General features: G+C 32.8%; 1 protein-coding gene across 1 annotated transcript in view; it reads left to right on the forward strand.

Annotated features, from left to right (window-relative positions):
- The first annotated feature begins 10,378 nt into the window (after nucleotides 1–10,378).
- The window catches only part of LOC129218524 (xaa-Pro aminopeptidase 1-like), a 76,879-nt gene continuing 73,178 nt past the window's right edge, over nucleotides 10,379–14,079 (forward strand). The window contains exon 1 of the mRNA XM_054852813.1: nucleotides 10,379–10,443. The gene's annotated coding sequence lies outside the window, so the exon portion shown is untranslated. The remainder of the gene's footprint in view (nucleotides 10,444–14,079) is intronic.

Here is a 14,079-nt window from a genome sequence, read left to right on the forward strand (position 1 = left end):
ACACCATTTTTTTTTTGTTACTGCACCAACACCATCCACGGCTCCTTTTCCATGAGACCTTGCAAAGTAGGACCATGTAATTTTAATGTTGTAGTCTTTATGGCCATATGACATTGACAAAAGATTGTACCTGTCTATGGATTGCATTACCAAAGGTTGGAGCTCTTCGAAAACTTCCCATCGACTCTGCTTCTACAGCTGGAGATGGTGTGGCACCTTTTGTCGAAGACTTCTTTCTAGGGATGGAAGTTTTAGTTCCTTTCGAGGAACTAGATCGTTTAGTTCATCTCAACCTTGTGAACTAGTTCAATGAACTAGTTCAAATGAACTATTCAGAGCTTTTTGGCGGGAAAATATAGGCACATGTTGCCAGATAGGTAGTTCTCCTTTTTTAAAGGCCGGGGGAGGGATAAATTTTGCAATTTTCCGGGCTGTGGAAATTTGAGCTGATTGAATTTTCGCGTATTTATATTTTTTGGCGAATTTCCGCGTATTTATTCATATTTTTCGGTTTAATTATCAAAACTAATATTTTTTAACAATCAGGGGTTCCAACCTGGGGGGGGGGGTCATGGCACAGGCTGCGCCATTGAAATTTTTAGGGGGAGGGGTAGTAGGGGTATTTTTTCTTTTTTTCGGAGGAGGCTCCTGCTTTGGGGGGATTCGTGATTTTTAAAGGGTTGCGCCTTTGCTCAGAGGGGGGGGGGGGGACCCCTTGAGCAATACATTAGTGCATATATACATCTTTACAATTATTTTCAACTCATTTTCTTTTACCATTAAGTATTTATGTTGATTTTTAATTTTTTGCGTCACACTTCATGTTCTGTGTTAAAGTTTCGTCATTTTAGAGAGTCGTTGGTCTTGTTACCAAAATTAATGTTTCAGAGTTATTCATTTTTGTTTTCATCCTCACATTTACTGTCAAGAGCATTTTTTAATTCTCAATCGATAGCCTACACAGACTTAGGGCGCCCCCCCCCCCCCCCGCTTATAGAATAGAAAGTGTGCAAAAGTTAAAATTAAATAATAATAAATTTTAACATAGTATTATTTCAGAACGTGCGGCCTCCTACCTCTTGCCCTCCCCCCCTCTCGCGCCCAGGATTTTCATTAACTACTCAAGTTATTCTCCCCCCCCTCCCTTCATTTCGCCACTAATTCGCTAAGAATATTTTCTGGTTCTGCTCTGCAAACAATTCATGGCGACAGAGCTGTAAAAAAAAAAACTTATGGAGATTAATTTAAAAACTATAAAAAAAAAAAACTTAAGGGGTCAACAAACTTGACTAGTTGCGAAGTTTTCAAAACACACTGAGCAAATGATATTGTACTCATTTTATGAAATATTGTATTTTTATTGTACTTGAAAACAATGATTTTTACGTTGTTGCGGACATAACACGTACAAGTCAATATTTGTATACTACACAAATTGTTTTTAGAAAGTTAATGCTTCGTTTATGATACATATAAGGGTTCCTTTTATTGGAATATACCACAATAAAATGCCTAAAAATTCCAGGGGAAAACTGCAAATTTATGCGCAAAAATCTCACACCCGTGCAAGGCAGAACATATTTATTAGAAAGCACAAAAAAGTCGTTCCTAATTTAGGAACGAATTTAGTCATTCCTAAAATTCGTTCCTCTTTTGCACTGTCGAAAGTGGAAAAAAAAATTCTTTACAAAGCCTTTTTCTTTTCATTTTAAAGTCTATTTGTGCAATGGAAATAATTTGAAGTTTAAATTAAAAAACAAAATAATAATCCGTCAATTAAATTCTGAAATAAGCGCACCCAATGCATGTGACGAGGCACACATATTCCGCCTATTTCACTAATCACGCCACATCCATCGTGCATCGTGATTGAATTGAAAGGAAAGTCAAGAATATTCCCAAACTTTCCCCCACCCGCCTCTGCTGAACAATAGCTCCATTGAATCTTGAATGACTGAACGAAAAGCAGATGCACTGCGAGAGACACGCAGGAAAACTGGTCGAACTAGGTGAAATCGTACTAGATGCAATACTGAACTAAACAGTCAGCTTTTAGTTCAGGGAACTAGATTTCTAGTTCAGTGAACTAGATGAGGAAAAGAACTACTGATGAACTAGATGCCAAATCGAACTAAAGAAATCGAACTAAGAACTAAACGAATGAACTAGTTGCCAAATCGAACGAGAGAAAGAGAACTAAACGAAATCGAACTAAGAACTAAACGAACTAGTAAACTAGATTGTTTTCTACTGAACTAAAAGCTGAACTAGTTCGATTGAAAGATCCGTTCAATGTGACCGGGTCCGAACTAAACATTCCATCCCTACTTCTTTCTCTCTCTATACTTCCTCTGCCTCTCATTCTGTTTTAGCCTCTACATTTTCTTTTCTTTTTTGACCACAGATGTTTTTTTTTTAAGTAGTTACTTCGTAATTTCTCTTCTTGCTTTATCTCTTTCCCTTTCTTTTTGAAAATATTCTGAATATTTAGCCGAGTTTTCTTTTATCTTTTTACGATGATTTTGAAATCTTTCAGTGCTGTTCATTCTTCTGCAAAAAAAAAAAAAAAAAAGGTAAAGTGAATAAATATACTACAAGTCCAAAAATATAATATTGAACATGTTAATTTTTTTATTTTTTTTTTTTTTTTGAAATTCTTTGAATTTTTTAACCCCAAATAAAATTAAGAACGTTAAGTTTTGATTCATTTAAAACTTTAACTGACAACATTTTATACAAAGTTAATAAATATTTTAATAACAGAGTTTCATTACTATCCTTATTATTTCTTTATATTTATTTTGAATTTGAAGTAAAAAATAATCTGTCCCTAATATTACATTATTTGTTTTAAAAAGAAAAGGGGAAAACAGCCAAATGCTGAAAGCAAAATTATACATTTTTATACATATTAAAAAGATAAAATATTGTTTTGGTTTTTTTGAGTTTTATTAAAAAAAAAAAAAAATCTTACCTTATTGAATAGTTGTCGTAATTATAAATCAAGAAATACAAAAATGTTTCTTAGGAGAACCAATAATATAGAACACCAAACTAAATAAATCAACTGCATATGCTCTAAAAATACTAGTTTTGAATTAACTGGGATCTAGACAAATAAGTCAAAGGCCAAAGGTTAGGTCAAAGGTAAAACATTAGTGCTGTCATCTACATGTTTTCCAGCATATTATTTAATAAAATTTCCTATTTTATGTTTGGATTACATTTGTGTTTAATTAAAAAAGATGTTGCCGGTGTGACTTTAACTAAATGTCACACCCACAACAGGAAAACATCACACCCACAACGCTTAATAACTCCAATTAAAACATTTTTTTTTCTGTTTGTTATTCAAAGTACTTTAGTAAATTATTTTTTAATACCAAGTTTCAAAACTTTCAGGCAAAGAAATTTTTCTTTGGAAATATAAATGTATTTTTTTGTTGCTGGTGTAACACAATAATTTAGAATAATTAAACATGCTTGCCTTTTGTAGTGAAGACATTTCTCTTCAGGAAAAAACTGTTGCTAATAAATGTCAGATTATGTGTGAAGCTTCATAGATTTGTAGAATTATTTGTTCAGCTGTATTAGACCATGCAACATAATGTTTTGGTGCGGTCTAGTTCGCACTGATATAGTTCCACTTTAGTAATTAAAATAAGTATGTTAATGGCATAAATGAATTTTTTTTTCAATAAAATATGAAATAGTATACTTTTAACGGTGCATATAATCAAAATTTCAACCATATTGACTAAAAATTTGAATTTTCATCCTCATGTCCACTTTTTGTTTTTGGCTTGTGCGAAATGCGAAATATTAACAAATATCGTAATAAACTGACCCTCTCTTTTCCAGCCATTGCAAAACAATCTTTTCGTGATTAATCGCAGAAGATGTTATCAGCCACATATTCGATCTTGGCTGCTATCTGGATTACTATAATAAAAGAACAATATTTAAATATATTTTCTTGTTACTTACAAGCTTCCCAACAGATTATTATTATTACTATAAGTTTTTTTTTTTGTGAAAAAAAAAATTGCCATATGCATTATAGAAGCTTAAGATATGAATTTGAAAAATTCAGAATTCACTGAACTTTTGCAATTCTGGATTTAAGAGGTTTCCCCAGATTTTGGAGGCATTTATGACTGTAACAGCATAAAAATGCAGAATTTCACCTGTAAAAATAAAGAACAGTCAAATTGGCCAATTCACGATTGGCATTAAAAACAATATGGAAAACAAAATTCAAAGTTTAATAAATTTGAAATTTTTTCCAAACCGTTAATTAAAAGATTTAATTATCTTTATTGGACAGAAAGCTCAAAACCAAAGGGGAAATGCAGATGTGTTCCGAAAATTTGGGCTGTCATCTACACATTCTGAAACTAAAATATTGTTTAAAAAATTTTTTTTGAATGATTTTTTTTCGAAAGTTTTGTGTGCATATTTGAAGAGTTTTTTTGGGATGGGTGGGGGGGGGGGGGAAAGCTCCCTCATAGTTTAAAAAATTTAAGATAATCTTCAGAAAATTTTACTTGATTCCTACTCCTGTTGAAATGCATATTTCGTGAATTTTCCGTTCAGTTGATCGTGTTCATCTTTTACAAAAGAAGTAAACGTCATAAGATTGTTAAATGTTAAAAAGCAAAATTGTACTGATATTAATTCAGAACAAAACAGCTATTAGCAAAAGTTGTTTTGGTAAGAACACTAACTCTGCTATAATCGCCATCGCAAGAAGTAAATCTTTGCATGATAGATGATTAAAACTGGACATTTCTGATGTTTATTTGTTTTTATTATCTTTTAACACATTGACTGCTAGGGACGAGATAACTCGTCCTCCAGTCAACACATTGCTGTATTTTTTCAGCAGTTTCCTGGCTGTTCTGCCCCGCATAGACGAACACTTAGACAAGGTTCAAAAAGAGAACACAAAATGGCGCCACTACTGCATTTACTGTGAAAACATTTTCTGATGCAAGCAGGATTGCGCGTTATCAAACGAGATACCTTATGTGTTGTCCCTTGCTTTGAAAAATATCAGTGTGGAAAATTTCTAGAAAAAATATATGGAATTTGTTTTGTATGCTGTATTATTCATGAAAAAGTCCAATAAAACTGTGTTACTTCAAATTGTTTCAAAAAATTAGTTTAGTGCAGGGAGTCCATATATAGGTTGTCGACGACGCAGTCAATGTGTTAAAAGGTTTTTACTCCAAAATGTTTGCTAAATCTTCCCGATTTTTTCTTAAAATAGGGGGAATTTATGTGTTAGACATGATTCTGGATTTGAAGTTGCTTCAACAGAATCTTGTTTTGCCAACACTTTACCCAGTTGGCAGTTTCATCTACAGTCAGGACCGTTGCAAGGCCAGAAAAGCTGGGAATGTGTATCTTTGGAGGCCCTTGAATTTTTTGATACATATGCATAAGGAGAGAGAAGAAGTATCCTTCTGCGTTTGGGGGGGAGTAATGCTAGAACCTAAGTATTAACATTATAAACGGAAAAATGAAGCTCAGAGATTTTTTGAAATTGTACTTTTAGAAACTTTCATTGAGAGGATTTTTGGCAATGGTTAGGGGAAGGAGAAGTTTGGAGACCCCCAGCAATTTTTTGAAATTGACGCTGTAAAAATGCAGTTGTGGATTATCTTCAAATATGTTAGGGATTGAGGGGAGTTCTCTCAAACTTATCGAAAATCGTAGTTTTCAAAGAGCAGTTTAAGAAGATTTTTTTTGGTAATGTTTAAAAGACAGGGAGGTTCAGGGCCCTCCTTAGGCGGTTTTTTGAGAAGAAACGCATCCTCCCCATCATTAAAGATCATCAAACTAAGAAACTAAAGAGTTTACTTTTAAAACCGATTACATCCACCCTTGGAAAAAAACGTTTTTTTTTCGTTTTCAGAATCGCTAGTATAAGCCCTATCGACCCACGAATTTCTTTCTTCTTGAAGTGGTTCATATCTACTGTTAAAAAATGCGTAAACATTAGTTTTACCACCTAAATGGTGTATGTCCATCCCCTTTTTTTTCACCATGTCTTTTACAGCTAAGTGGAACTTATCCCTTATTTGCTGGTATCCACTCATTCACTTTCATATCAAAAGGACACATATCCAAATTTAAATTTGCCACTTCCAATTCAAAAGTCGTTCCCAAAAAAATAAATAAAGGAGCGAAGCACTGGCTTAGTATTTCCAATCAAGCATGATACTCATCCGTATTAAAAGATCACAGCACCTTGTGCAAGTCAGTTAGGCAAGTGTTATCAGTTAGGCAAGAGCGACCTCAAATTGTGATTACTAAATCAATATTAAATAATTGATATTACTATTAAATGGTGATTAATTAATGATTAAAATTTGGGGATTAATTGAAAAACTTTAATTAATTGTGAGAAAAATTGTGATCTATTAATACCTATATATACAAAATGTTGTTATTTGAATCGGCTTGGGTCTTTTCATTGTTCATACTTTTTTCGATCGAAGGTCCTTTTTTTTTTGAAATGTTCAACAATGTAATAAAGTAGAGTAAAAAAATATACAGTCGGACCTCCATATATCGAAGTAGCAAATTGCCGGAAAAAAATTCGATATATAGAAATTTCGATATATAAACAATCTTATTTTATCATAAAAATCTCCTAAAACATTAAAATTAAAGCTAATTTTTGTGCATGAAACCCAATTTCTAATTTATACGAGCATTGAATTAAACTAAAGTTAATAACTGAAAAATTAACCGTAATTACATTTTTGTGCCTTCACACATCTTCATTCTTCGGCAGTTAAACTTGATTCGCAACATTAGGGGATTTTCGTTTTGAGAATTTAATCGAGAGAAAAGTAAAAAATCAATCTACTTGAATGATTTTTACTGAAGCTAAAAAGAGTAGGAATGATAATTAACTGACAAAAAGGATAACTTGAAACTGATTAAGGGAAATTAAGAACTCCAGAATGGAACAATGGCCTACATCTACAAACCCCTCAAACACAGATATCTTATGAATTTCTTAGCAACCTTTAGTAATCATAATTTTCTCCCCTAACCTTCATTTTTCATGAGACAAACCGTCTGAAGTGGGAAAAAATCTACGAATGTCTCGAATTTTTTTTCGATATATAGAGATTTTTTCGATATATATAGAAACAACTTTTCAATGTAATTCTGAATCTAGTAATGCCTTATATGACTTAAAATGAGAAACTGAAGTAATAGTTAATGTATTTTTATAACGTTATCATTTAATTAAATTCTCATGTGTTGCATACATAAATATGTATATTAAAAACTTCCCCATTGTTGAGCTACCTCTAAATATTGTTAGATCATGCTAAAATGTTGCCAAATTTTTTTTTCTTTGAAAGGATCCAAATTAGAGGGTGAGTAGATGATATTTTCATACTTCAAAAATAAGCTCCATCCTAATACACAATTCATGTGGTTCGTTCTTGAATCAAAGGCAGGGTGCATTTTTCAGTCCTACTTATAACAATGCATTTTCTTTTCAAATATTTGTTTAAAACAGCAGAAGAATATGTGTACAACAAACATAATTTACACATTTACTAAAAGATTGAAGGTAGAACATTGAAAGAAAATGTTATAAATAAATAAATAATAATAAAGCGCTACAAAATTACTATTATGATGAAGGGCGGATCCAACTTGTGACTTTGAAGGGGGTGAATTCCTGAAGAAATATTAATAACCTGACATGAAACCTTTCTTATGTTGAGAAATTCTCCTAGCATGTACAATGTTCAGTAGTTTCCCTTAAAACGGGCATTAGACATTGAAATGTTTCAGTTTTTTTTTTTTAAAGATCTGTGAAAGTTGATTTATTCTTAGTTGTTGTGTAATGCTGGTTTCCAACTGTTACTTATTATTATTTCTTTTTTTTTTTTTAGCTGTATATTTTATGATGAATATTTAAATTCATCTTCAAGGACAGAAAAAAGGTAAGAGTTTTAAGTATTAATTCATTAAATTATTTTCTTCGATTTTACACTGTTAAAATTATTTAACAATTATCATGTTTAGGGAAAATACACCATTACATGTACATGTAAGTACTTAAAAAAAAAAAAAAAAAAAAAAACCAGGAGGGTCAATTGTCACCTCCTGAACCCATTAAATGATGGACCTGATTTTATCACAAAATAATGAAATAAAGTTAATATCACATTTTAAAGTTGTCATTTCTTTGGAAAACGTTCTCTACTTTCAACTTCAGAAGCTTGATAGTGTTTTTTTAACTTTAACACACACAAGTAAAGCAGTCGTGCCTATTTCCTCTGAGAGCGATAGCGCTACCCCCCCCCCCCCCCCCCATACCATGAAGACTTCATAAAAATAATAACCACCCAGAAGAATAAAGAATTTCCCTGAAAGCAACTTTCTAAAAATTTCAATGCAGCAGTCAGTCTGTGTCACAACTCCCCCCTTCCCCGGTAGTCACCCCATAGGAAATCATTAATATGAAACGGCTTTCACACGCTTTGGGTGATGACCAAAAATGGCAGTGAGATCTCTTGTCAGATACAGACGTTGAATTTGGGCCGTTCTTTCCATCTCTCAATGAAACTCGCTAAATTTGGCGATTTAATTTAAAACTTCGGCAGATTTGAAGACCTCATATTTTGATAACAGGGTCACGAGGACACTTAATGTCTGCATCATGAACATGTCTTATTATGCTCTTTCAAATGCTACCAATTTTCATTTTTTTTTTTTTCGAATTTCCTTGATTGTGTGGTTTTCTGATCAGTACTTTGTGAAGAACATTCTTTCTGATTCAAAATTATAATTAATGAAAAAAAAAAAAATGTCTGAGAATAATTTAATTTTATAGTGCCTGAACTTGATGCAATAATGTGAATCTTAAATGCTGATGTCTGAGAATCACTCTGAGAAAAGTTTGAGGAAGTCTGTGCCATGGCTGAGTGAAGCAGCGAAGGGAGAAATTAGTTCAGTTGGGCTAATTATCTACCAAGTATGTTTGTTGCATTAATATTGAAAATCATGCTCATTTCATATTTGCAATACATGATTTAAAAATCGTACCCCGCCACTGTATGGCAGCTTTAAGGTGTCACTATTGGCTATCCAGAAAACTTTAAGGGCAATGACTTTGGTCATATCATTTCTTCTGTATTTTCCTTGTTCAAATTCTATTTTGTTTTTTGTTGTTTGTTTTTCAAGTTCCTCTTTGTAATTTTCCCTGCTATTGAAAATTATTAAAAAAAGAAAATAAATAAAAAATCATTCATCCTTTATCCATAATAATAGTGTAAATTTTCCCAGGATTGTTATTTAAAGGCTATTAATGAAAATCTTGTTGATTAATTACATGTAAGAACTTATTCTGTAATCTTCATTAGCTTGTTTCAAATTTATAAGAAAAGTATTTCTGTGAGAGCCATGCTGACTCTTTAATTTTTCTCCCAATTTGAGTAATTTGGGTTCAAGTTATTTATCTACTAGATCCGTCTTTTCCTACATTTTTTAGTTGTAGGTAATTATTTATTAAGTTAAAAATCAAAATTTTTAATTCTAAATATTTGAAGAGTGCATGTTTTTTAGCCAGTTCAAACCTTTTTATTTTCAACAGAATGGAATGTCAGTATGTTGCAACCCAACGAGGTGGCATTGCTCTACTCTATGAAGGACATCGTTATAACAAAGTTCGAGATGGAAAAGAAGGAACAGTCTACTGGCGATGTGCAAGAGATAGACAGTGTCCTGGTAGAGCTGTAACAGTGTATAGCCGCATTAAAAAAGCGAATAATAAACACAATCATCCACCAGATGCGTGGCGCAACAAAGTGGATCAAGTGGTATCAGATTTAAAACTGCGCTCTCAAGAAGAAATAACTCCACTACCCACTTTGTTTACAGAGACCTTGAAATATTTAGCAGTAAATCCTCAAATGACTGCTCTTGCTACAATGGTACCTTCCTTATCAGCTATAAAAGCAGTAGAACGCACACAAAACAGGGGAATGCCTGCTTTGGTTCCTTTTCGAGAAATGAGTCCAGATGAGGACTGGTTGTTGTCAAATAGTAAGTCATATTATTTTGCACACATTTTATTTGTAAAATTATCACAAACGTATCATTTACTTAAGCATACTATTTATTTTTTAGGTTTGCTAATTTGCTTTTTATTACTTTTCTTTAGTTTTAAAGCTGAAACTGCTTGTTTTCTTTTTTCTTCTTTTTTGTTGCTTAGTATTATAGTGTGATGAGCTTTTTGGTTAATAGAGCATGCAGCTTGCTTGATATTTCTTTTTGTGATTGTTGCTAAATTGTAGGAATTTACAACAACAGAAGTGGTTGCTTTGCATGCGTGTTTCCTTAGACTCCTGTATGCTGCAAGATGGATCATCAGAATCTGTCATTCTCATAGATAATTTGAAAGTAAGTTTTAAATTATCAATTTTTAATATTTTCAAAGTACCTGAATGTTTGCTGAAAGCTTATAGGTTTCTTGAGTTTCTTCTGTTAAGGTTTATCATATTCATACTTCTAAAGTGTTTTTTAAGTGGCCACCAGACCAGGAAACAACCTGAGTAGTGATAAATTTAATTGGACGTGTAAAAAATGTTTGCAGAACACAACAAAAACTTAAAGCAAAGCTACTTTTCGTTCAAGTCAACTTTCAGCTGAAATTGTGTGATTTTTAGATTCCCTTGAGTTCTTAAAAAAACACTGTAAGTCCCCCTTTTCTTTTGAAGGTAGGGGCAGGAGGAGGAGAAGGATTAGTGTTTCTTGAGTAAAAAAGATTAGCTTTGTAAATAATTAAGATGTCTAATTCTTCAAAATTTACTATGGATTATGATGTTGTTCAAACATATTTTACATTTATAAGTTTCCTCATCCTTATTGCAAAAAAAAAAAAAAAAAGGTTATTAGCATTTTGTGTTTCAGTAGGTATATCTTGTCTTACACAAATTGAGCAGTGTAATGATGATTCAAATTGGATATTTTACTGGATCTAAGTGACTGACATTGATAAAATAAATTAAGTACCATATTTTCCTGCGTATTATCCGCAGGCGGCCTATAATCCGCAGGTCCTAAAATCGGCCTGAAGCAAAAAAAGCTTTGTATAATCCGCGACGCCATATAATCTAAGGATAATACGATGTAGAAAGATAAAGTTTGAATTTAACATACCATTTGAGCAACTAAACTAAAAACGTGAAAAAAGTAATTACTTTGAAGGCATAATCAAAATTAATCTGAAATATAATGTTTTCTTCTTGAGATCTTGATTATACTACTCTAATTACTTGAAAAACAAAGAGTCAAGACAAAGGAGCAAACGGTCAAATCTTGTGCAAATGGCTACCTATTTCACTGTAATCTTGTTTAATTTACATAACCTGAATCGCCAAGAGGAACATTCAAGTAACGTAAAATAACCAACATACAGGCAGGCAGCGAAGAAGAACATGCATGCTTCGTAAAATAAACAACATTCAGTCGGCGGACGGTCTTGATCGGTGAATCCTACTGTAAAAATATTAAGGTTCAATGCGTTGGTGTTAAGGGAAAAAAAATCACAGATAATCCGCAGCTCGTAAACTTTGCCTTTTTCAGCAGATAATCCGCGGATTATGCGCAGGAAAATATGGTATGATAAATGATGTAAAAAGAAAAGAATACTTATGAATGATTTAGCTGACCACTGTTACTTGTAATATTCATACAATAAAAATATTAAATTTGAAATGTCACCATGTCATGCTGCATATGTATCTAGAATAATGTATTCTGTACAACTGAGAAATTAATAAGAGATCTTAATGATAGGCAGAAAATTTGATTTATAAAAAGTAAAACTGCCTGCAGTTTCATTATCTGAAGCGTATAACTACAAAAGTTGGTACCTTCAAAAATATTTTTTTAATAAAAACTCACATATTGCCATTACAAAAATATGAGTTACAATAATCCTGCTTTGTTTAAACCAGTTAGGACAGTTTTAATTTGGGAACTTTCCAATTGTGGCTGCAAGGGGAGGAGGGAGTAAATGCAAATTTTAGTTTGAAGTTGTCAACTTTTGTAGCTCTCTAGGGATTCAGCTGATTTTTTAGCAAACATTTCAACAAAAATACCCAAAAATAATAATCAAATCTGGTTTAATAGAAGGTATAACAATGCAGTGAAAGGCTTAATGTAATATTGAAGTTAAACACAGGTGGCTTAATCTTATTTCATCGGGTCATACACAATATTCTCATCACTATCATCATCATATCTTCCTTCTGAGTGCTGAAATGTGTCATTCCCAGCTGTTGTAAAGACTGCCTTGTAGAAAGTAATGGTTTCGTTGGTCTTGCAGTTACTCCCATAATGTTTTGCTAACTTCACATAACTTCAGTGCCTTCAATACTACATTGCAGTTAAGAATAGAAGGGTAGGCTTCGTTTTCCATGTCGCAACTTCTCTTTATCATATGCTTTTTATTACAGATTTGGGATTTACAATTTTTTTTTACCTTGGATCATTATCTTTTTGGCTGTTTTAGCAATCAAAAATTTCTTAGTCAGTGTAAATTTGAAATGCCGCTGAGATGGCGGTTTCATAAATAAGTCTTTCATATTTTCCCCCCAGTTGCAGTCCAATGAATCTTTTCGTAAGGGAAAAACTGTTCCACTTTATACAAATGCAAATTCAAATGTGACGACCAGCTACAGGCTCTGGGCCTAGCTATGCTGGTCCTTAGTCAGTTTATTAGTCCCCAATGAAGATCAATAGCCCTCTTAAAGTTATCCACCCCCTTGCTCATTACGGCCTCTTCTGCTAAGCAGTTCCAAGTGCCCACAACCCTACTAGAGTAGTAATTTTTCCTCATTTCCAGGTTATCCTGAGATTTGAATAGTTTAAAACAATGACCCTTTGTCCTGCTTTCTGTGCAAAAATTTAACCCATCAACATCTTTCATTTTGATAAATTTAAACAACTGAATCATGTCCCCTCTGACTCTCTTCTGCTCCAGGCTATTCATATTAAGCCTTTTAAGTCTGGTATCATTATCTAAATCTGAAACTCCCCTTGTTAGTTAAGTAGCCATCCTTTGAACTCTTTCCAATACAGAAATATCTTTCCTGAGATAAGGAGACCAAAACTGAACAGAATACTCCAAATTAGGTCTTACTAAACTCCTTTCACTGAAAATGTTTTTGTGCCATATCAGCTTACACAGTAGAGGTTATAGTTTGTGTGTCAATAAAGTCAATATTTGTCAGTTTTGGACATGTCTGGTTTTGAAACTCAGTTTTGGAAGAAGATAGCTAGTTTTGAAGCTACTCCAGTTTTCAACTGTAGGGTTTCACAATGATTTAATTTGTTTTTAAACTCTTTGACTATCCCAGCTTGTTGGCTTACCTAAGCTTATAGCAATATCTGTGAAAAGAAACTCATTTGCTAAAAAAGTTGAAATACCTACTTTTCAGCTACATGCTTCATTTCTTTTTAATGTTGTTTTTCTTGCTGTTACTTAGTTGCACAAAGGTGTTCGTTTCTTAGTCAGTTAAATCTTACAAAAACTGGAATTTTTGAATTGATTGCTGTTATATTAACACACAATTATAGAATGTAGCTGTTATCCACCACTTTCTAAAATATAACATTATATATGTACTGTATTTTCCTCTGTATTATCCGCAGGTCCTATAATTGGCCTGAAGAAAAAAATCTTTGCATAATCCACTAATGATACGAGGTAATTACAATGAGGTTTTGATTTAACATACAATTTTAGCAACTAACTTAAAAACATGAAGAAGTAATTACTTTTAAGTTAGTTCTTGAAATGGTGATTATTGTACCCTAATTACTTAAAGACAATCAAGCATTAGCCCCGACTTCATGGGGCTTGAGGGGTCTTGCCCCCCCCCCCCCCCCCCCCCGAATAATTTGTGCGTGGGTATGCCTTTTTTAGAGGAAGTGGCCTGTGCTTTACTTGAAGAAGTTTCTTTTTGCTTGAGTGTCAATAAGAATTGTGGAGTTTTTAGGAATTTGTAGGCATTTATGAAATTTTATATA

The sequence above is a fragment of the Uloborus diversus genome, chromosome 3 (genome assembly GCF_026930045.1).
Source record: "Uloborus diversus isolate 005 chromosome 3, Udiv.v.3.1, whole genome shotgun sequence".
NCBI classification, from domain to species: domain Eukaryota; kingdom Metazoa; phylum Arthropoda; class Arachnida; order Araneae; family Uloboridae; genus Uloborus; species Uloborus diversus.